Here is a 21,608-nt window from a genome sequence, read left to right as displayed (position 1 = left end):
CGAGTGTTTCACTTCATTTTGGGCACTGAAGATTTGCATATTCTGGCCCTTGAACAAGTGTATATATACTCTGATAGACAACCAGGCCTTATTGGGTTAGTAGTCCCTCCATTATGTTTATGGCATTCAGCCTGAGCAGCCCAGTCCTATTTTTCTTTCTACCCTCTCATGTTGAGGAGTCCAGTCCCATTTTACTCTCTACCCTCACTTGTTGATGGGGCTATCTTTTCTATCCGACCTTCAGTTGCTTTGACAACGATTCAGTGGTAGGATTTACGTCCGGTGGCACTGGACGTTTGAACAATCAACAAGCTGCACGTTTACACGGAAGACTTGCTTTTATTTCAGCATTCTTGGAATACGGTAAGTTTCTGTTTGTTCCAGTGTGCACTTTAAGGCTGCATTTTTCTATACGTAATTTACAAGCTGCACGCTTATGCGGCAGACTTGGTTTTACTGCAGCAGACTCGAATTTACTCTTTCGAGTAGGTATATTGGGCTGCACTTTTCAATCAGTAATTCATAAACTGCATGTTCACATGGCAGACTTATTCTCATTGTAATGCACTCGCAATACAGTTAGCTTTCGTTTTTCCTACGTGTACATTAGGACAGCTTCTTTCTAGTACACCAGAAGAACTTTTTAGCCCCTCTTAGGCCTGTCATTGTTACTCTATGCATTAATTGGATAACCTTTTGAGCGGCATTTATCCGCTTTTTATATCCACCTTGCATAGGATTTATACACCTCCTTTCTTAGTGCCTACATAGGATTTGTTCTAATTTCAATATAATTTCTTAATATCCACCTTTAAGGGATGTTAGCCTTTAATGGGGCGTAATTTTTCCATGCTTTTGACTATGCCAGTTAATTGATTTCTTCCACTACGGTGGCGGTATCAGTGCTACTGCTGTCCTTTAAAATCCTTAATTGGGATGTTTCCTATATATTTTTTTAGGATATTCTTAAATGGACCTCTGTGCTAGTCATCTGCAATGGAGGATTTCGCTGTTACAGTGAGATGTTGATCACTATGAATAACGTTTGAACGTGGGAAATGAATATGGTCCATCGCTCAATTGATATACATGTTCTGCTCCGGCAGATAACTGAGGTCAGTACATTTATAGAGATGTAGCTCAGTGTGTTTTGTACCTGTTTTTCTTATGCAACATGTTTGGAAGTTGGGACAATTAATCGGATCCCACATATACATTTTGTTTCCTCAGATGTAAAACTATTGTCATCTGTCTATTTTGTGAGCTATGTGATGGAAATCACTGTTCTCTACACCCTACATGGACTAATTAAGGTGAACATGTTTTTGTTTACTAATTATAGTTCATAATATTGATTTCTAAATGGATGTGGAGTAATTTGAGCCTCAGTAAGTTTCATGTTTGATTTTAATATATGCATTTTTTCTTTTGTTCCTTTCTTTTAATTTCTTCTATCACTTGGAATGATGTCATTATAGATACTGAGATCTACAATCAAGTTCGGAGTACCACATCGGTGCAAGTATGGGTCTCATTTGTTTTGTTTACATTAGTGTTTTCTTAATAGTAGATGCAACTTATTAGTGTGCCCGAGGAAGGCGACCATCAGTTCTCATTTGAACTAGATATAGTGTGTCATTGAAACTACAATTTTTAGATACACCAGGATTTTGCACATGTAGTAGGCACTTAGCACTTTTTTTGTAAGCACTTTCAGAAATGACTAACATATACTGTTTATGAAGTACAGATGGAATTGCATTACATCTGTCAGTAAATGTTAGGCCATACCTATGTCTATTTCCGTTTTCTTGCCAATTTTGAATAACTCATCTATTTGAATATACATTTAGATGCATTTTGTGATGTTATGGTGTGAATGCAATAAGTATTTTTATGCTATTATGATGTTTTTGAAAGATATTAAAATATGATATTTATAATTATCTTACCTGACTGAGCGTCTTCCCTCTTCACACTCAGAATCAATTGTGATTCATAATTCTTGCACTTACCCGTGTGAACTCCCTTCTGTTTTCTTCTATATATTGCTCAACTGGTTCATGGTTTTGGGGATAAGCATTCTTTTTGCTACGAATTATATTTTGGAATCATCACATTTTTTGTTTATATGACTGATGGATTAAAATAGTGGGTTATGCTATATTCGGATTCACCCTGATCAATTTGTCTGTGATGAACATGTGTAGTGTGCTGTCATGGGGCAGAAGGAGCAATTGGTGAGATGTGTGTTTTTATGTGTTACCTTTCATTGATTTATGTAACCATTTATTATAGAAAATGCTTAAATAGCTTATACATTCATACATGCAAGCATGCACATGCTTATATAGATAGTTTTGATCAAAAACTATGTAGGGCAGTGCATGATCCCCATATGCTTACATACAATATTAGTAAGCCTTGAAATCAAATCCATTTTTATTCTCCATATTAATGGATAAAATCAATCTGCCTTAGAGCCAGGGCTCAAACAAATTTGACGTATAATCCTTGACTTAGGTCCTACGTTGATATTTCGCAGGACACTTTCAAGTGACTTGCTAAGAACTGATAAAAAGGCAAACGCTTCAGAGTAACTTTATAAAGCGGATTAGTTAGCCTCTTGCTAAAGAGGACGTGCTTCTCAATGTATTAACCCACATCACACATATGGGGGAAGGAACTAACTTCCATATTTTATAGGTTGGTAGTAGAGAAGCTAAGGGCTTCCCACTGGATGACAGCCTTCTATGAGGATAAGGGGATTTCCAATGTAGACCTTATAAATACCATAATAGCCCCTATAGGGCTGGCTGGTTTGAGGTGATGGTGTTATGCTGAGATGCTGTCAGATGGTGCAGGGGGTGTTTTGTGCACCTTTGAGTATTGCAATAGGGTCTTATTGGTTTAATAAGGTGTTACAAATGTGGTCTTTTATTTTATGATAGATGCATTGATCCAGTGAATGTGTGCCTTGCATTGTATATCGATATGACAGTTGGAGGAGATTATAGTTATTGAGACCTATTTTACTTCCTCCAGAGAACACTTAATTTGCAAAAATAAAAGTAGTATGGAGAGAGAGTGCATTTATGTCTCCGAATGAGTGGGTGAGTGTCACCTTAAATCTTCTCCTTACATCTGCTGGCAGCCAATTCACTTATGGCAGTCAAATAAGTACAGTGCTTTTATAGAGATAATAAGAGAATCTTTGAAAATGATTGGTTCAACAATAGAAACTCACTGACGGCCTATGAGATATTTGACCATTTCAGTATGGACATAAAGCCGTACAATATTCGACAGTCCTTCCTCTTTAGACAATGTTCTAAGAAACTAAGAGACATTTGATCGGAGTCAAGTTAAATCTGTTCCTTACTAATGACATCAAGGGGGCAAGGCATACAATTCCAAAGGATGAGTGGTTATGCCAATTTTGCAATGCTTATAGGGAAACGCTGAAACACTTGCCAATTGAATGCACTGCCCTTTCATCAGTTCTTTCAAACAATGCCAATTTTATCTTGAGAAAGTATGTTGTGGCACCTACTCATAGATCCAAATGATCAATTGGCAAATGCAGCAATTCATTTCCTGCAAAATATTTTTAATATTTTAAAAAATGTATTTTTTATTATTATTTATTTATAGTGCAAATTGGTTAATTAAAACTGTATACACTTAATGTGTGAGAAATATACCATTATGAAAATTTATAAAAGAAGAATAAAAATTACTAATCCATTGAGAACATCACATTTTACAAAACAAGACAATACCATCATTACAATTATAAACAATGTGATCAATTCACAATTCACCAATTCTTATGACGTTCCATATAAAATGTTAAATATATACATATTAAAACTACTCATAAGACTGTTAAAAATTGTATTAATTGTATGGTTTTATCGGAACATTATGTTCCGACTTTTACTTTTGTATATATTTTATATCTGGTTTATTAATGTTTTTACCATTTCTTAACCTGTAGATTCAAAACATTTTAATAATTTCCTATGTGTGTAAAGTTTTGCCAAAGGTGAAACTATATCACACAATAAATAAATAATAATAAAAAATACAATAATTGTTTTATTGAGCTAAGCTTTTGGATTAGTTCGGAAACCGTCGAGCAGAATTTGAATGACTTTATTTAGTATTGTTCTAGGTGACTTGAATTGAGTAGTATATTGTGACTTGAATTTTTCATTGCAAAAAGAATAAGATTGGACAAGGCTTTCTGTCTTTGTTAAAAAGAAATCTGATTTAAACCTCATGCGGGGTTGGACAGGGCTTGTGATGTGATTGAGGCGCATGATTGCAAATTGATGTAGATTGATTTGATTACAGAGAAGAGACTTGTTATTTAACAAAGGTGCTTGAATTCTTTGTGAGAACAAAGGAACAATTGGAATTCTCTTTAGGACAATGAATATGTTGGAACATGATGTTATTATGGTGAGAATGTAACAAGGTGTTTTTTTATTTTAAGAAATGCTTCTTTTTATATCTTGTTGGTCATTCTTGACTCTGATACAATGGTAGAATGAAATGCTAACTAACAACAAAGTGTTATTTGATGCATTATGCCTCTCTACATAAAGACTGTCTGTTTGTCCTCTTACTATCCCTATACATATGTGCATTAGGATCGACAAGGACCTATTGTGGATGTGTTACAGAACCAGTGAGTAAGATATCAGGTGCAAGGGTTGTACACTTATAGAAATGTGTGCGTGAGTTTAGAAGGGAAATGCACGTTGAGCCCCCTGAACCCAAATGTAAATAATTGTAGCAAGAGCACACTTCAGTACTGAATATAAAACGAGGCGAGACGTCCTATGGGCTCTAAATCAGTGGCCGATAGCTTCCCTGTCGCATAACAGAGGGATAAACCTTAATCTTAGCTAAGATATAAGCCAGGGGGAAGCCACCCTATAAGCGCAGAACTCTGGCTGGCCAGAGTGATCCTGCAGGACATGCAATACTGCAGTCGATTGTGGCATTGGTGTCTATGTGTTGCGGATCACGTTGGTTTTTTGGGTGAAGAAAGACTGGGTTGAGCAGAGGATTGATGCAGTGCTTGATGGCTTTAAAGAGGACTCTAGTTTCATTGTTGGCCTTGGCCATGGTGTGTTGGTAGTAGTTGGCCATGGTAGTGGTCATCGATTATCTGTGGGTAGCACAGTGTTCCTTGCGCAGGGCAAGGTTGGATTTGCTGCGTGATTTTCACCAATTCCTTTATTGTCTTCTGATGGTTCATTTGTTGGAGTTGAGTTCTTGAGTCTATCAGGGCGGGGAAGGTCTAGACTTGAGGGTGTGCTGTTTCACTGGGGCATGGTGGTTGATGTTGGTTGTGACAGTGGAGCTGATTCCTTGTACAAGCAAGTTGCGGTCCTGGTTTGTCAGAGATTGATCAACCCATGTAAGCTGGAGTTTGGTGATGTCTTCCATGAGAGCCTCCAGTGGGAAGTTCTAGGTGGATCTGAAGGCTTGTTTGGTTTGTTTCCAAAGGGTTTGCTTGAGAAGTGTGGTGTGACAAATCTCAAAGGGGATTGCCGTGGAATAGAAGAGCTATGATGGAGGGTGGGCAGGAAGGGTCACCTGTGTGTATCCTCGACTTGAGCCCTGGGCAGGGCGGTGATGATGAGGCCAAAGATATTACTTTTCCTGTGAGTTGGGTCTTTCATGTCCTGTGTGAGGTTCAGTGTGCCGTGTAGGCTGTGGAGATCTCTCTTCATGAACTTAATTGCTGGGTTTCCAGGGATGTTGAAGTCACTGAAGAAGATGTGGTTGCATTTGTGAGAGACTCAGTGGTAACCAAGTCAGTGAAGGAGTTGAGCTTGTGTGGTCTGTGGATGAGATGAAAAGTGAATGCGTCCATTGGGGAGAGTGGGAAGTGGCAGGATAGGTTTTTGAAAGGGCAAATGGTGGCAACATCCAGTTGGGTGCATGGGAATGATGGTGTCTTGTTTGGACATTCTTGTGGTGGAATTATGTAGCTGTTGGGGTTGTGCACATCTCAGAAGTGGGTGGAGGTGGTTGTCATCCAGGTCTCAGCAATGAAAATGGCATCCACGTCAAGTGCAGTGATGAGGTTGGCTATGTCAGCTGCATGGTTGATTGCTAAGCGGAAATTGCAAGCATCAGTTTTCGTGTACTGGTGGATGCTGGAGTGGTGATGGTGTGTATGGTGACACAGGCAAGGTTGCTGCGATACAGTGTCCATGATGTTGCTGGTGAGTGGCCTAGTTGACGTTGAGTGGTGATAGTAGGGATGGGCTGTTGAGAGAGGGTTGAAACACATATGCAGGGAGCTTACCTGATGTTAAGAGGGGTAGGGGTTTCGGTCCTGGGACCTTCCAGAATGAACAGGTCCAAACAGGAATTACCCTTCTCTTCGTCTGCCCTCACTTTGGATGGCTGGGTGAGAGAAGCTCTTAATTTAAGATTTAAGAACAGAAAGGAGAAGGTAGGGCTATGCAGGTGGTATGGTCTTGGGTCACTTGGCCTAAATCCACTTGCACTTGCTCACCAACTGCAAAGGAAACAAGGGTGTACAGCTGCTTAAATTGTGAAAAAGGCTGCAAAACAACACGGCACCATCATGTTAGCACTGATGGACAGGTGGGTGTTGCTTAGGTCACGTGACCTAGATCTGCTTGCACTTGCTCACCAACTGCAAAGGAAAAGAGGCTGGAGAGCTGCTTAAGTAGCAAAAAAGTGTGGCAAAACAACACATAATACATACAATAAGACAAAAGAAGTGTGCAGTTAGTATCAGAGTTCTGAGATGACAGTGGCCCTTGCGGTTGATGCTTTTGCTAAGGCACTATCACTTACAGAATTCTGCTGTTTACAGGATATTCATATTACAATAAACATAAAGCATGTTTATGTAGGTGCAAGTCAGATAACATTTTGTAGTGCCAAGGCAGACAAATTCGAGGTTATCAAGTAATAGCTAAAGCCATAAGGTATTAAGTGTGTTAGAGCCAAATATAGGAGTCATTGTGGGGAGGGAGCATGATTTGGGCAATGTACATGGGCATATCCAAATTAGATCTTCTGTTTATGGAGCCAGATTTTCACCTTACTTTTAACCTCTTGATGGTATATTCTGCTTCAAGGTTGTAGGGGTGTTTATAGACCTAATACTGTGAGGGATCTCCGTCTGTCTGTGCTTTAGTCTTTTGAACCTGGGTGTAGTTAGGTTGTTAACCTGTGAGGATCTTAGCAGTCTTGTAGGTACATATTTGGTTATGAATTCAGGTATTTAGGAGCAATGCTATGAAAGATTTGGAAAGTAATACAGTCACTTTTGTGTGTTATTCTCTTTGCATCAAGGAACAAGTTAAAGTTTTTCATATCATGTGAGATATGGTCCTAGGACTTGAATCCCCTAATAAGTCTAGTTCTCTATTCTGGACAATTTGCAGTTGGTATAGTTGTTTTTTGTTTAATCCTAGATAAAAACCTTTAAAAGAGTCTATCAGAGAGAGGACACAGGCTCTGGCCGACTCAATTTTACTTGTCAGTAAGCCGAGGAAAGATACCAATAGTGCTTTAGGGTGCTATACAAGACAACTTACATTGTAATACATTACATTTCCAAGTACAGAACAATTCTCCTAAGAATGTCAACCTAGAAGTGCAATAATTGGGCCACCAAATCTATTTGTGGTTGTCGAGACAGTTTAGTGCCGAAAATTGAACCTGGATTCTTTACCTGGTCGGCAGCATGCTTGGACGCTGTACCCACTGGGGGTGGCCACTTGAAAAGTGGAATTGCCGGTGTGGTATAACAAAAGTAGATAAACTCTGTTGTTGAAGCATTACACCAGAGATGATCATCCATGTCCAACCCTGGATTCTCTGGAGGATTGATGGGAGATGTAATACTTCAACGAACTACTCGTTTTCAGCTGCTTTTGTACCCTCACCAAAATGAAAATAAAAGTGCATACATTGTGCATTTTTATAACGGATTTACATACTAACTATTGTATTCTCTGTTCAAATCCATAGGCATCGTCTTGTAAAATAGAGGACTGCATGACTAGCATACTTAAGAAACGTATCTTGAATCCAGTTCCCGAGCAGAGCCAATGCCCTGCGCTGCTTCGCATGAAAATATTTATGTAATTGGCAACGTATTGATGCAAGATGGAATAATAGGATGTTTACACCAAGAGGAAATGGTTTATTAGTCTGCTGTAATGGTTTGGGGATGTGATGCGAATGCTAATGCCACCAGACTTGTTTGAACCTTTTAATTTTGGCAATAATATCATATGCTGCATTGAACACTTGATTGTATCTCGCATCCTGCGCTGCTATGGCACAACGCCAGGGCAAGACATTACTGCAGCTGAATTGCAGACGACTGTGACTCTGAATGTATAAGAGATGCAGCAAAATAGCAAGTTAAACGTTTCCAAGCATTTACATACTATTGCTTCTCTGAGCTCGCTGCGGGGAATCTAGCACCTGGCAACTCTGGCTCTAGAATGTGCAACTGATGCGAATACAAGAAAAAGTGAAATACGATGAACACTCACGTTTATATAATGTACAATAATAATAATAATAATAATGCAATGTTTCTATTATAGTGCTCCGGCCCTAATTCCTGCTGCTTCGAAGCGCCTTAATAACAGGCATTATTATTACTCAATTTAGGAGCACACATTCTGTATTTACAGGTCAAGCGTTGCGGTCAGCCTACAGTCACAGGTTTAAAAGCCAGAAGGGCCAGTTAAGCCCTTCATTCTTCTGATGTATCTAAACTGAATCTCATTAAACTAGGCAATAGGAGCACCAATTGTTGCGGTGCTTAGAAGGGAAGGAGTGAAAAGTGCTATGCAGACAGGTGGAATTATGCTGATTACACTTATAGTAAAAAAGTACACCTTGCCAACTATAGTATGCGTTCTGGGCCCCGGCACCAAGGCTGGACTGCCCCACTGGGACACAGGGCATTCCCTGGTAGGCCTTGGGGCATAGGGCCTCTTTGGCACAGCGGAAGGATACAGAGGATCTAATCTCATTGCGAACATTCAGCCAGCCTGGGTGCTTTGCATTGAATTGGCTGCACGGCTGGGCTGACCTAACGATGACCGGGCTCACGTGGCACCTGCCCATGACGAGGAGGGCATGTGCCTTGATGCTGGCAGCAGCCGGTGGTGTGTGCTCGTAATCACACATTGCGCAGGTGCAACAGCAAGGCAGTAAACGTGCAGGCCTGCAGTGCTTTCCGACAAGTGGCACTGGCATTCAGGTGATACTACAATGACGGCGCTTGGTGGCAGTTCCAGAAAGTGGTGTGAAAAAATGCATTTATTAAACGACGTATAATAAATGCATTTTTTCACACCGTTTACATTCACATGTTAGAATTTGTGGTGGCGGTTCTAGTGGGTCGGGGGTGGGTCAGGTGTACAGTGTACTGTTATGTTGGCCGGCTGGCCTAGGCTGGAGGGAGCAGCCAGGCTGGCCAGGCAGCTCCGACTCCGAGCTGCTCGCCTCAGACTGGCTGCGCAGTGACGGTCCTGCTCCTGCTTTGCCCCCCCCCCCCCCCTCAGTGTTGAAGGCCGGTTGGCCTAACTTTGACAGTTTTGAGCATGGACACGGCACTTTGGTGAACCTCCCACTGGAACTGGTTAGGTGTGTTAAATGATGTCTATTGGGTGCACTGGATGTTTGAATGTAACCAATAGATACGATCTGTTTTTCTCTCTGTGCACATAAATGATTCCATTTCCGAAAGAAAAAAAATACCATAACTGGATCTAGAAGAAACAGTCTTCAAAACTCCAAAATGTAGAACCATTCTGGAACTGCCGGGCTAGAGGAAACGTCTGTAATTCTGGTTTTAAGTGAGTGAGTGCATGCAGCATGATCGGCACTGCTGGCAGACCCTAGCATCGTAGGGCTTCCTTGAGTAGACGGCATCTGCGGTTTAAACAAAAAATGTACTTCTGTCAGGGAGTATTTTGGGTCTGGCTCTTTCATTATTTTGCGCACATATAGATATACATTTTACTTTGCTGAAAGAAAAGAAAGCCTAGGCTCCGGAATGCTGCTTTGAAATGTGCTTCTCTGTAACAATGATGAATACCCGAGTGCGCAGATTATAGTTAAGTAGGCCAACCAAGGGCCTGGTTCGGTATGATTCTGAAAGGAAAACGGTGCCTGAAGCATAAACTGCTACTGGCCTGGGGATGTGAACTGTGGGAGAGAGTACGGGAGGGTGGACACGTGCCAGAGGCAGATATTTCTCTAGCGAAATCTGTGAAGTATACAGGCACGTGGTTCTGATGCTTTTCTGGTCTAAGTGCTACTGCTATGCCTGTGCTATCATATCGCTCGCCACGAACCATGCCATGTTTTTGCATCGGCCCAAGACTGCTGGTATGTCTTTGCATAGGTGTAAACACACAGGGCCTGATTCACAAAGCCTTTGATAATGAGATGGCACCCATTGAAATTGAACAGCCTTTGTAAATCAGGTCAGTGTTTTAAAGCAGTGTTTTCCAATATACTTTTCCAAACATTTTAAAAGGGGAATACATCTGGAGGAGTAAATTAATTTGACGCTGTGCTAATACAAAGCTGCTCTCCTCCTATTGATACCCTGGTTGTGCCGTCAACTAGGCAGATTCTTCTGGGAAGCAGGCATGTAGAGATAGCACACAAAGAAATAGGATTGGTGGGGGCAATTAACCTCAATCGGGGTTATGCCTCATAACGAAAGCACTTTACTTAACAAATAAATTGCATTCTGAACTGTAGCTAGCTATTAATATGGTGTCTAATATGTGACTAAACTTGAGCCACCCGGGCGTGATGTACTAGGTCAACAACAATGATGTGTGATCTCTGCTACCTCACTGCTGTGCTGGATTAGGCTGTCTGCTGGTTTGGCTAGTGATAACCATTTTGCAAAACACAAAAAAGCACCTCCCCGAATGGCGGCTGTGAACAGGAATACCACAGGGTATTTATGGGCCTGACAATAAGTAATTGACTGATTCAAGGCTATACCAAATGAGAAGCCATATGCTTATTGGCACACACCATCAGAGTAAGGTGTACACCTAACATGATGGGGGCTTCACATAGCCTCACAATGCATGCAGTGTCTCTTCCCAAATAGCTCCTGGTGGGTGTGCAGTGCAACAATGAGCATCTGTCACCTTCATTGACACTACGGTAGCCTTATAAAGGTCTGGGCTGGTGTGCAGTTTTGGTTTACCATCTGGACGGCCAGCTTCATCCATTTTGTGCACTTTTATATATTATCTCTAAGTATGTGTGGCAGAAGCCCTCTGAGCGCTCTGTGGGTCACATTGCACATGACATGCTTCATGAGTGGCGCGTGCTCTATGAGCTTGTGTACTGTTATTTGACAGGCAAATGATGTATTTTGGCATGCATCATGCTTTGACTTTGTGATTCTAATGTGACTGTACTGTGCCTCGTCAACGTGACGTCTGATTGGCTAGTGTTGTGTGTTTCATCTAAATGTCTTGTGGTGTGTTCCACAGTTAACTTTATGTTTAATTCTTGAAAGTTATTTCAGCTATAGCGTGTTTTCAGCAGAAATACTAGAATGGTACATTGACCCAGCAGTCAATGGGTCTATCTTGAGTAAGGCGCCCTAAATAAGGGGATGAGGTGAAGATCACCTGACTGATGGATGAATGATGGGTGGAACAGTGGAACAGATACCGATTGGGGGGTGGCACTGTTGGTAGGACACACATTGTACATGACTCCCCAGGGTAAATTGTGCCATGGAGACAAGCGAGGGAGGGCGATGAAATGTTTGTGTAATTGGAAGGTGCTCCCTCTATTTTGAGGAGGTGGTCCTTCAGTAAAGATTTTATAGACTCTTTATTTACTGTGTTTTGGGTGTCGAAGGGAATGGTTTGTTGTGGTGCTGGGATAGGACTGAGGGAAGGCAGGGATAACGTGAAGCATTGGGAAGTCTGGGATCTAAGCACTTATTTGTTTATTTAGCAATTTACATAGCGCACCAAGCCCTTAGGAATTGTACTACAGTGAAGGCTTGCAGGAGTTGTAGCAGATTGTGTTCACACTTGCTGTTTTTGAGTACACAACAGTACTGTTATAATACCTTACTATTCTGCATTTCAAAGTATATAAATCCTCCTGCAACATGGTACTGCCCATTTCAGTGCATGGGAGTATTGCGCATCAGTGCCAATACTTGAACATTGAATATAGCAGTGCTATTGAGCTGTGATGTTACTATTGCTGTCATAGCATGGGAATATTTCCAGCAAGTTCCAGAACTGCCCCGTTCAGAGTATGGCAGTCCTAGGGACAGGTGCCAACACTTTTCCATTTGGAGTACATCATCCCTCCTGCTGATACGTGCCAGTACTGGATTTGCAATGTATTGCAGTTATGCTTGACAATGTTGGTACTGTCACTTTCAGAGTAAGGTTGTCCTTCACTGCAGTGACATTTCTGGCCCATTAACATATAGCCGCCCTGCTCGGAAGTTCCTGTGCTTTCACATTCCAAGTCTAGCAATTTGCTGCAAAGTATGAGCCCTGGACATTTTAAAGCATAGTAGTTCTGCTGAAAGCACCTTCACTTTTCTGTTCAAAGGTCACAATCTTGCTGAAATGTATCTTTACTGCTCAGAGTACAGCAGGGCTTCTGGGAAGTTCATGTATGTTTCCATCATAGCATGTAAAAGCAAGAGGAAATATCGAGGCTGAGTACCACAAAAGGAAATCCACCAAACACGGGCTTATAAAGATTCACAGATCTTTATTCGACTGCACAGTTTACAAAGAACAAAATCAGATAGCTATCTGGCCCTCAGTACATTGCAGTGAATACCAACCCTTCTGTGTGAGAAGTGAGAGGTACTGGACATTCAGTCATTTATACAATTTTAGTAACAATGTCCAGCCCCTCTGCAAGTTAATAATCCATGGTCTAGAGTTTGTGCCGAGTTCACTTATGGCTAATACGACAATATGCACATGGATTACATTCGGTTTACATACAAACAAGTTACAATGGCAACAGTGTATTCCCAGGTTTAGCAGTAAGCCTTAGCACATGTCCCTTCACAATGCAGTTCAGCCAGTGTCCACGTTTGATATGTACTTTACATTGTTTTCGATGTATGTTCGCGGATGAGGCTTATTGGTGCAGACAATCCTAAAACCACAAGTCAGGCATGGGACAAGGTCTCTTTACCCAGTCTAACACATTCGGCCCGCGGACAGTCTAAACATTAGCTACGGTGCTAGGGTCAGGAAGGCTCGGTTACAAGTTGGAAACACAGTCCACCATTTTAGAACACAGAGTTACATTTGAACAGAAATCAAAATGGTGGATGATCACAAAATGGCGGCAAAGTCAATCTATAATCGGAACATTTGAAACACGGTTTTCTTCGCAGAGCGACGGGGTTTAGGCTAATATATATTAGAAAGGAGGCACAATATGATTTTCCATTTAACAAACCCTCCTTTTGGGCTAAGCCAAGAGCTAAACTACTTCTAATCAGTTTACGAGTAACTCCGCGTCTCAATGTCCATACACCCTGAATCACAATCATCAGAGATATCCATCGCCATAAAGTCAGAAACAGACATTTCTTTCAACACAAATTTGTTTGTCATTCTCTCCGGGGTGCGTACCTTGTGTCCCAATGTTCCCATCGCTTGTGCACAACATCCTCCTAACACCGAACATATGCCAGGGAGACACTGTATACAGCAACAGAAAAATAGCAGAATACCCAAAATAATCAGCAAGACTGAAAGTAGCTTCCATCCCCAAGATCGTAATAAGTCCCAGAACCAAGCGCTAAGATCCCAGTTTCCCTCGGGAACATGCACTTCTGACTAAGGACGTGCAGATTTTATATTGCCTTAAAGATGGTTGGGGAGGAATCTGGTATGAAAACGCAACAAACGGACCCCACTAATTTACATACCCCACCACGCTCAGCCAGGATGACGTCTAGGGCCATCCAGTTCTGAAGTGCCACTAACCTTATCACTTTCTGTTCTAAAGTCATGTTATAGAGTATGTCAGTGGTCCGGTTGATGGTCCTCTCCAGTACTCTCGCTAGTCTTCTGATATCTTCAGAATTTAATATTTGCCCCTAAAACGGTACAAAGGATTTCGCTATGTCACCCAGAACTTGTGCTGAAGTATCGCCATTCTCGTCCCACCTCGGACAAGCCTTAGAGATTTCTATGGTGTTTGCTATAAATACCCCAGCTAACAGAATTCCTAAATAATAGATTCCCTGCCAATCCCTAGGTAACCATGGAAAAGCTTCTTTACCGCAAACAAAGTAGACAGGTTTGCCTACATACAAAGGTCTGTCCTCACTGGTCAAGTTCGCAAAGTTGGTGCAGCCCTTGAAATCATCCATTGACTGAATACCATTCCTCTGTATGCAGAAAGAAACTGAATCGGGGCTGTGGTTAACAGTGTAGGAAGGTGGCGTGGCATCCCTATTGCCTATAGTAGCCATCTTGAAAAAGATCTAAGATTGAAAAGGATAAGACAGTCTATCAGAAGGCCTAATAAAAGCAACGTTAAGCTTGCTCCTATTTGCAAAAAGTGAGCATCCCAGGGGCGTTAGAACTCGTTTCTCATCATTCAAATTCATTCCATCAAAGTTCCCCGAGATGCTATTGTTCCATCGGCCAAAGAATAGTGCCCTTAAAGAAGCATAGCATGCAGTAGTCAAAGGTAAAGGATGAATATACCAGCCCAACCCCTTGTCTTCGTGTTGCGGTAAATACGAGCAAACCCAACAATTAGACCTATTAAAAATGGTATGTGTGGCATTCCTTATGAGTAATAAAGTGTTATTGTGGTAACTCTGTCTGTGCTGAGAGTCTCTAGGACTCAGTGGGTAACAGAATTTCAAATGGATGTACTTCTTCCAAATACCAAAATCCTAAGGCAATTACTATTGTGAAGCCGGTTAACATAATCACAAGACAACAATACGTTTTCGGGGACCATGCATTCGATTGTTCATTGTTACAATCGGACACACAGTTTATTTGTTCCGTACGAGTGGGAGCGGTTGCAGGCATTGTTTCTTCAAACGAAAACACTCCAGAGTTTATTTGCTGCCGATCTCCTGATGGTGCGTTTTCTTAGTCCTTCCCTAACCCCTGCCAACAGAATTCCTTACGTGCAAAAGAACAGGGCAAAATGACAAGCCCTACGACGATTTTCCCGTTGGCACAGCCAAACCGTGCAGTAAGTCTAGCTCCGTGGACGCAGATCGTACCTTGTGACTCCTGGTACTGCGTGATCTGCGAACAACGTGTTGTTGCTTCCTGATGGAAGTGATGGATTTGTGACAGACTCTGACAATGGTGGAAAAGGATCTGTAGGAGAGTGTTGAGATAAAGTTGCTGTTTCTGCAGGCCCCACAGGCTCAGGGAGAGTCTCGAAAGCACTCTCGATGCTGCTCAATACTTCGTGATCGCTGGGAGCAGCACAGGTAAGGGTTTCTTTGTCTTCTGTATCGTGTGGCAAAGGGAAGGGAATCCTCTTGACATGCGACGCGTGTATCCAATGCTTTTGCCCCGACACTCGTACTCCTGTCTGTGTGGCCAAAAGAACCTGATGCGGGCCCAGCCAAGATGGTGTGAGGCAGGATGCTCTTTCGAATGCTTTGACAAGCACCCACTGCCCAGGTCAGATACTATGACCTGGCCCCTCGTATTTTACTGGAAGGGCTTCTCGCTCCTGTTGGTAAATCAAATACAGATTTTTAGTTAACCAGTCACAAAAATCTGACAGATGTACATGTTCAATTTCCCGAAAAGATCTCGGCTTAGGCAAATTCCAAATGTTAGCTGGCCTACCCATTACCACCTCAAATGGGGAAAGCCCAGTTTTAGTCTGTGGTGTCGTTCTCATTGATAACAACACGATCGGTAAGGCGTCCGGCCATTTCAGTTTGGTGCCGGCACACGTCTTAGCGAGCTTGTTCTTATTGATGCCGTAATGTCTCTCTACCAAACCAGCACTCTGAGCATGTCTAGCCGAATGGAACCGTTTATCAATCTGTAATCGAGCGCAAATCTGCAGAATTACAGCAGCGATAAAATGTGCACCATTATCCGACCAGATGACCCTTGGCAAACCAAACCTAGGAAAATATTCCTTCAGCATGGTTTTCGCTGTTGTCATTGCTGTGGCATCTTTGACAGGAAAGGCTTCAACCCATTTACTAAAGGCGCATATAACAACTAGTACATACTTATAATTATTACAACGCTCCATTTCAATGAAACCAAAGTCGATGACCTCAAAGGGGACAGAAGGTGGACCAAAACTACCCCTTGGAGTCGATGTGCCCTTTCCTATATTATGCTGTAGACAGATCATACAACTCTGAACAAAACGTTCAACTATTTTGGAGATGTTATCATTCTCCCAGACATTTTGTAACATTTTGATAACTTTCCTCGCACAGATGTGGGTGGGGCCATGAGCCATTGTGACCATCATTGTAATGTACGCATCTGGAAGAATCATTTTCCTTCTAACTTGTCCACCCAACACCCATCATCATCCAATCTTGCCAAACCCTCAGCCCATTGTTTAGATTCTTCTAATGTGGCATCAGCTTGAATACTCTTTTACAGATTCGATACCCTCAAAGTACAAACATTTGTGGCATCCCTTGAAGTATACATTTCTGAATAGAGATCAGTGGCAGTCTGTTTGGCTATCTCGTCAGCGAAAGTGTTCCCTTTTCCAACATTATCTATGATTTTATGATGCGCTGTGCATTTCATGATTGCTAACTGAGTGGGGAGTGCAAGCGCTGAGAGTAACCATACTATCAAGGAACCATACTGGATCTTTGTTCCATGTGAGGTCAAGAAGCCTCGTTCTGCCCAAAGTCTACCGAAGTTGTGAACCACCCAAAAAGCATACTGGCTATCAGTATATATATGTACTCCAAGCTCTTCGGAAAGTTCACAAGCTCGGGTCAATGCAATAATCTCTGCGGCCTGCACAGAGTTATGCGTGATTCTTTTGGTCTTCACAATTGTGCTCAATGTGGTGATCGCATAAGCAGCCGTGGATGTACCATCCGGAAGTTTGAAACAGGAGCCATCACAAAACAGTTCCCCTTGTGGAATGTTCAAAGGAGTGTCTTTCAATTCAATTCTGCCTTTAGTCTCTTGCTCTGTGGTGTAGAGGCAGTCATGTGACACTTCATCACTGCAAGCAGTACCTTGCCAGAAAGGTAAATGTTCAGCTGGATTCAGAACACAACACCTCTGAATTTTAATGTGCAGAGCAAACAAGATCAATTCGTATCTCGTTAATCGTGTGGAGGTGAGGTGTTGTGTTTGTATTCTGTTTAATAGAAAATCTACAGAGTGCGGTACCATCAGGGTTAAAGCATGGCCTAGGACCATACCCTTGTTCTGTTTTACAGATGCAGCATCAGCAGCGACAGCTTTCAAACATCTTGGCATAGCGCATGCAACAGGATCAAGGGCGGAAGAAAAGTAGCCGCACGGTCTATTCTTCCCTCCATGTTCCTGCATTAATACAGCCAAAGCACATCCATCACATTCATGCACATACAACACGAAGGCCTTTTTGTAATTTGGTGTGCCCAAAACCAGTGCTGAACACAGTGCAGTCTTGAGCAGATCAAATGCTTCCTGGTGTTCCAAGTTCCACGGCAATGGCGAAGAAATGCCCTTCTTTGTCAAAGCCAACATTGGTTTAATCGTCAACGAGACGTTCGGGATCCACTGCCTACAGTAAGAAGCCATTCCTATCAAGGCTCTGACTTCCTTCTGTGTATTTGGGACAGACATCCTAGAAATGTTTTTTATCCGCTCAGGCGTCAACCTTCTTCCCTCCTTTGACAGGAGATAGCCTAAAAAGGCGACCTCCTGTTGACAATACTGCAACTTTTTGAGTTGAATAAGCAACAACATGGTGCCCTCCTTACAAGCACTCTCTGAGTCAGCAGCTAAAAGTAGATTGTCTACATATTGAAGCAGTGTACAACTGGTGGGCAACTCGAGTGTGTCAAGCTGCTCTTTCAAAGCCCAACTATAGATGCTCCCCCAAAGGGACCCAGGGAGCTAATTACGGTACTGCAATTTGCGGTGCCGTAATTAGCGCCTTCCCCATTCCCATTATGCCCTATGGGGCAAAAATGGGAATGGGGAAGGGCAATGGTGGAAGGGGGAATTACCGCCCCTCCAACCTTGGAATGGGGCGGTAATTTCCCTTTCCACCAAGGCGGTGCCGGTATTTTACCGGCATGAACCATGGTGCTAATTGCGCCATGGTTCACCGCCTACCGTGTAATGAGGCCCAATGTCATCAAAAGGAAGTCCTTCAGAGAGATATGCAGCAGAAGGATGGTCAAAAATGTTTCGATTATCCACACTCGGTGCCTGATTATCCTGCGAAAAAGGTTGCAAATTATGAGAAAACTGACTTCTTCCAGGACCCCCTAAACCAGGGCGGCCTCTGGATCGTCTACCCATGTTACCAAATGCGTTATTCGACCTCTGCTGGAGGATCGGGCATTGTGCACGCCGATGACCCTCTTGTCTGCAATAAGCACACTGGTTCACGTTTACAGGACCCAACGGCACATTTCCTTGTGGAGCATACTGTCCCCTAAATTGTGAAGTACCCCCTCTAGGGCCTCTAACAATTTGTTGTAATAGAACTTTAGTTTTCAGGTCTCCCTTTCTCTTTTTAATTATTTCGTTCTCATTATTGACTCGGTTTTCATAGTACTGAGCCATATGCAACACTTCAGACTGAGACTTAGCTTGCCAAGCGCTCTCCTAAGACATAATTTGCGACTGTATGGCAGGCAACAATCCACGCACAAATTTGTCCACAACATGTCGTTTTCCAGGCTCTGTGCTCAAATCTTGTCCACTGTAATCTGAGAACACTTATTCGAACCGATTAAAGAATTCGGTAGCACCCTCAGACTTTCCTTGGACACAAGCAGTAAGTTTGTCCCAAATAATCCTTGTCTCAGGAATTATAGCTATCAGGCAAAGTCAGTATTACCTGTGGCGGTCGCTCGCCAGCTGGCCTTTCTCTATCTTGTCGAACTATATTAACCCATGTGTCTCGTAACCCAGGTACATCGTCTACAGTCCTAATCTGTTTCCATAAATCAACAGGTAGGAGCACGGGAAATAACAAATCTATATCGCTCAGAGTAAATACTGATGACTCCAACACAGATACTATCTCTTTATAGAACCCTGTCAGATTCTTTCGAATATCGGGAATGGATTGTTTAATGGTGTTCACTTCCTGTCTTGAAAATGGGACGTGAACAAACTACGACACATAATGTGCAGGAATATCCTGAGCAGCAGTACCTGTTGCAGGATTAGCTGGAATCTCGACTTTTGGGACAAATGTCAGCAGAACCTCTCTCATAGGCAACTGAGAGATAGGAAACTCCGAACGCTTACTGAGCAACAGAGCTAAATCGAGGGCTAAAGCAGCTGAAGGAGTGTTAGACGAAAACGCTCTCTTATAGATATTCAATAATTCTGCGGGACAACAAATCTTTCTTTTTATGCATTCATCCTGCAGGTATTCTACCATTACCTGTATCACTTTCCTCTGCATTTCTGGCGTATACTGACTATACGCATCATATACTTCTACGGGAGATATCGACATGTCTGAAATCCACCTAATCGCGTCTTTTGTGCAAATTCGTGTTTCCTCATTTATTGACTTACAACAAGGAAGGAACCGTTTCTATACAAACATAGCGTCCAAACTATTACCATCAATTTCTTCATTCCGTAACCTTTCCAACTCTCTTCTATACTCAAAAACCCTCTTGACGTCCTCATGTACTTTCTCTGCATTATCTCTTAAATATGCTAAAACATTCAGATCCCTAAACCCTTGTGGGAGATCTATATCATCTGGTCTATTGCAAATTACACATAAATGAATTCCCAACCCTTCAATAAAACGTTTTTCTCAGGAAAACTTACTAGCTTAGAGAGTTTGGCAAAAACATCAGCTTGTTCACCCTTCTCCATGCACTGTCTAGCCCATGCAGTCAAATCACGCTTTCTCTCTTTAGGTACAGTATTACGAGTTACAATCTTTGATTCCACTCCCTTATCAACTGCAAGCGGATCAGAACCACACGGAAGAGGAAGAATAGACAAATCTTGTACAATCGGTGACAAAGGTGCTATCACTGGTGCAGAAGCCAAATCTACCAAACCCATAACAGTAGGTAAAGGTGGAGGAGCGAATGGAGGAGCAACGATAGGCGGAGGAACAGGAACAACTAACGGAGGAGGAACAACAGCAGGAAGAGGCAAAACAACAGGAATAGGTACATACAGAGGTGGCACAGTGGCAGCAGGCCTTCGTTCATTTAGAAGTTTGTCAATTAGTTCATCACACACATGAAAGTCTTTAGACGGATACATTTTCTGAATACCAAGTGAAAAAGCCCTATCCATATTCCTAACTGACTCAGATTGTTTATTTTGATTGTACAACAAGGCTTTTTTGGCATTGGACATATGACGGCGCGCATGTTTTTCCCTCTTTTAAGTTGCTGCATAGCTCCTTTCTTCCAATTCTGTAATACATCAAATGCTGCAGGTCTAGCCTTTTTCTTTAATAATATAGACTCTAAATATTCAAAACTTCCATTGGTTGGCCACTGAAGTTTGGAAGCATATCTAGTTTGTCTGTGCCAAATATCATTAAACACTATACTACCAATGCCGTCTTACAGTACATAGTACATGCCGGAGACCCCTCCTGTGGCGCCCGTCGGCCAAATTCCAAAGATTGTCTGTCCTTGCGGAATAATGCCCTGAAGCAGGCAGAAAATTTCTCAGGCATATCAGATTACTGGTGTTACCTGGTCAATAATTGTACTCGTGAGTGCAATGCCCCTAAACAAATTATCAGGATACTTAAGAATCGGGTCACGACTCACCTGATCAAAGAGCTAAGGAGGTCCGATCGGATTTCTAAGTACACAAAGGACCCACGTGGTTGGTGATTTCGGCAAAACTGCCCGCCTCGATACATGGACCCTCATCAAGATGCCATATCGGACCGCGGGCTCACCGTCCAGGGATCGGGCTGTGCAGTACTGTTGAGGTATCGCTTCTCATACAAGAAAGGGGCCCCCTTTTTCACCGTCCGATCCCGGTCCGATAGCCGCGTCAACCTTCAACGAGATAGTATCAATCTTGTGGGTCCCTATTCGAGCGCCTGCATCTTTTGCTTTCAATGAATATGAATTCCCTTAAGCACCAATAATTCCCATTAAACATAAAGCAGTACTTCTAAGTACCCATAATGTCCCAAGCAAAATGTACAATACTTTCTTTGATTAGCCAGTATGTTCTGATAAAAGGATAGTTGCCTTGCAGACAAGTACTTGTACTGTTAATAAAGCGCATATATCAAGGTCTGCAAACTTTGGCTCTCCAGATGTTTTGGACTACAAGGCCCATGATTCCTTATCATTTACTATAACTGGTAGGGGATGATGG

At 42.3% G+C, this 21,608-nt stretch overlaps 1 long non-coding RNA gene across 1 annotated transcript; it reads left to right on the top strand.

Annotated features, from left to right (window-relative positions):
• The first annotated feature begins 227 nt into the window (after nt 1-227).
• LOC138528448 (uncharacterized) lies at nt 228-1,880 on the top strand. Its single transcript, XR_011284148.1, has 4 exons — nt 228-363; nt 960-1,115; nt 1,231-1,313; nt 1,479-1,880. It is a non-coding gene; the product is annotated as an uncharacterized lncRNA (long non-coding RNA).
• The last annotated feature ends 19,728 nt before the right edge of the window (nt 1,881-21,608 follow it).

The sequence above is a fragment of the Ambystoma mexicanum genome, chromosome 7q, assembly GCF_040938575.1.
Source record: "Ambystoma mexicanum isolate Mex_15411 chromosome 7q, UKY_AmexF1_1, whole genome shotgun sequence".
In the NCBI taxonomy this organism is placed as follows: domain Eukaryota; kingdom Metazoa; phylum Chordata; class Amphibia; order Caudata; family Ambystomatidae; genus Ambystoma; species Ambystoma mexicanum.
Note: the sequence above shows the minus strand (reverse complement) of the source record. Positions and strands in the feature narration are given on the sequence as shown.